This window comes from Triticum aestivum, chromosome 7B, assembly GCF_018294505.1.
Source record: "Triticum aestivum cultivar Chinese Spring chromosome 7B, IWGSC CS RefSeq v2.1, whole genome shotgun sequence".
Lineage (NCBI taxonomy): Eukaryota > Viridiplantae > Streptophyta > Magnoliopsida > Poales > Poaceae > Triticum > Triticum aestivum.
The window spans coordinates 711,775,751-711,779,276 of NC_057813.1; positions in this window are offsets into that span (position 1 = coordinate 711,775,751).

Below are 3,526 nucleotides of genomic sequence, written 5' to 3' on the forward strand. Positions count from 1 at the left end.
AACTCAACAAACACCATCGGAGACACCTGTAGAGCACCTTTATAATCACCCAGTTATGTTGTGACGTTCGGTAGCACACAAAGTGTTCCTCCAGTATTCGGGAGTTGCATAATCTCATAGTCATAGGAACATGTATAAGTCATGAAGAAAGCAATAGCAACATACTAAACGATCAAGTGCTAAGCTAAAGGAATGGGTCAAGTCAATCACATCATTCTCTAATGATGTGATCTCGTTAATCAAATGACAACTCATGTCTATGGTTTGGAAACTTAACCATCTTTGATTCAACGAGCTAGTCAAGTAGAGAAATACTAGTGACACTATGTTTGTCTATGTATTCACACATGTATTATGTTTCCGGTTAATACAATTCTAGCATGAATAATAAACATTTATCATAAAATAAGGAAATAAATAACAACTTTATTGTTGCCTCTAGGGCATACTTCCTTCAAGCGGTGGCTGCGGATGTGGCCAACTGGCGGAGGAGAGGGTGACGTCGGCGGAGACATGTGATGTGCACATCGGCGGCATGATTTGAAGTTCAAAGTGCTGGCCGGCCATGCTACATATAAACCTCAATAAGCCGTGTGTCCTTTCATGACTATTGGCTTACAGGGGAGTCCAAGGGTTTCCGACTTCTAAAATGGAAATAGGAAATATAAGCTGAGTACCAACACCAACGGCCGTAAGGCTAGCCATTAAGTGCGCCGACGGCGCACACATGGCAACAACTTTTGCCGATGTTTGGATGTAAGCTGAGTACCTTTTTATGGCCTCTCGGCTTACTTACATACAAGCAGAGTACCTTACTGAAGCCGAATGTATTTTGTATGGTCACATGGCTTACTTAGAAGTAAGCCGAGTTGCTACATTTTGCCATGTGCCCCCGGGTATATACTCGGCTTATTTATATGTAATCAGTGACCCCGTATTTTTACAGTCGGTGCACAATTAGATACTTGGCAACGTTTGTTTTCCTCGTAGTGCGAATCAAACTCCATGGTCACAAGTAGCCGACAGAAAACACGACCAGCCTGAAGGAGAAAGAGGACCAGAGACGAGATGGAGGACGGAGGTAAATCGAGCTTGATATCCAAGGTCGTCGAGGAGCTCAATCTCGGGTCGAGGATCTTCATGAGGAGATGGAGGTGACGGTATCTGTCCTGAGATTGAAAAGAAGTGACCAGCACCCTCTCGATCATCATTCATCTCCAACCTCAACTTTCAATCTATGAACAATTACCCCAAGTTAGTTGTTGTGATAATGTCGTGTTGTTAACTTATGTTGAGTAGTTAATGCTTAGTGTTTGTTGGTTAAAACATTGTAAGATTTTTATTCATGTCATTACACCACTGATCATGATTCCTATGTTATCTTACGAGTAGTCCTTTATGTTCTTGTGTACTTGGGAGGAACCTTGTTGCTAGTAACCAGCTTGTCCTTAGCACAACTAAGAATTGGGCCACCTGCTGCACTTTGCATTTTACGTTATCTCATTTATTCTCTTAATCAAACAAACATACAAATAGTCTTTGCACCTTTTATAGTGATTCCATTCTATCAACCAATTTATTTTGCTCCTTATTGGATTCTACACTCTAGTTATCCAAGTGATCTACAGATGATTCTCTACATATGTGGGTTATCATCCACATGCAATTTGAATTGGCTGGGTATGTTATTTTTCATGTGTGTCAATTATATCCATGCCCCCCGACCAACTTCCAAATACAACAAGCCACCATTAAGTTTTAACGGCAATGACAATGACGAGACATGTTTTCATTTTTGTTAATTTTTTTACAAACCATGCCATTTTTGTGTTACTTTGTGCAAGAATCTTGATAAGGATTGTGTGTGTGTGTGAAATCTTGTGTAAGGACGAGCACCGGTAAAAGGAGGCGGTGCTAGCAAAAGCTGAGGAAGAGAGGGAGATGAAAGATATAGTTCAGAGCAGCTGAGTTTCATATGCTTGAGCTAATCAAGTAAAATGAGGAAGACACATGTTGCATGAAGGAGGTGGAACGTCGTGAGAAGGAGGCTCGTGAGGTGGACATGCATAGGAAGGGCGAGAGATGGGGTAGACTACGCAAATGCAACCAAAGAAGGTGACGATGGGAAAGGGAAATTGTCCCTTTAGACTCATTAGAATTAAGTTGTAGTTTTGAGAATATGGTTTGATCTTAATTTTAGTTATATATTTTAATTGCAACATTCGTATGTATCTTAATTTGAGTTATGGTATCTCTTATGTATCCTATTTACTAGTACTCGAAATAAATGTGAACATAATTATGGAAAACAAATAGTGGTAGGCTGATAGCATCTACGGCCGCCGCAAACTTGCAGACGATAACAAATATCCGAGAATAAACACGTCACAAGAAATCTAGTTAGTGTGGGCTTGCGCCACCCCCTATTGCAGAAAGACAAAAATAGTTTTGAGTGTGTGCATCCCTTGGAGCACTCACTTCCACAACAAGCTAATGCAGTAGGTTGCTTGTGCCAAAGGCTATCGCGGGATGTACTATCCACCATTGGCTATGGTGGGAGGAGATCTATGTCACTTGGTTGCGCTTCCGCCAAGGGCAGTTTTGCCAATCTCGTCATAGAGGTGTTGTTTTGCGGGTAGAAGGTCATTATTATATGATTTTCCATGCGACACCCTTTTTCCTGTCGCAGCCTTGAATACCTCCCTAACCCTAGAGTTCATGTCCTCCTCCACCACAACTCATTGCTCCCGCGACAAACCTAGTTTCTTCTAGGTGACCTGAGTGGCTTCCTCAATGTTGGAGGCCCCTACATCATGTCCACCTCAATGGCCCTCCTTAATTGGTGTTGATGACTATGGTGCAAACAACATGCTTGCACTAGGAAGCCCTTATACTGGTGATGTGTGGGTTTGTGAACGGCACATCTACGGCTTTGGCCATTGACAACATACACTTCTTTGGCGGCCGACATGTATAGATCATATTTCAATAGGACCGTGGTAATTTATGGAGGAGATTACCGTTTTCATTCTCTATTGGATTCCAAAACTGATGCCTCGTTATTTTTGTTTTCTGTTTTGTAGACAATCTATTCGGTCTAGACACTTGACTCTTTTTCCTAGCAAAATTATGCTTGTTTAGCGAGGCTGAAAGGTTTGACTTTCCTTCTAAACAATGTTTTTAACCATTAGATTTACCAAGACACAACCCTAAAAATAAAATGGAAGATGCATGTACCTTCAAAGATACTTCCCACCCCTTTCTGCAATGTCCGAAGGCTTCTAGGATTTGGCTGGACCTCATACTTTGTCGGCTTATCCTAGTAAGGAGGGCACATATCTCGAGGAGGGAGACCACGGGAGAGACAAGGCCTAGAACCAGTTTGAGGGAGTTGAAGATGCCCCCGTGAAAGATGATCTGGCGGAAACTGAATCATAGGCTGGCGTGCCACTAGTGGAACATGACGCTGCTGTGCACGCTGGTATTGGCACATCCGATGAAAGAAAGAACAAGGAGTAGTAGGTCT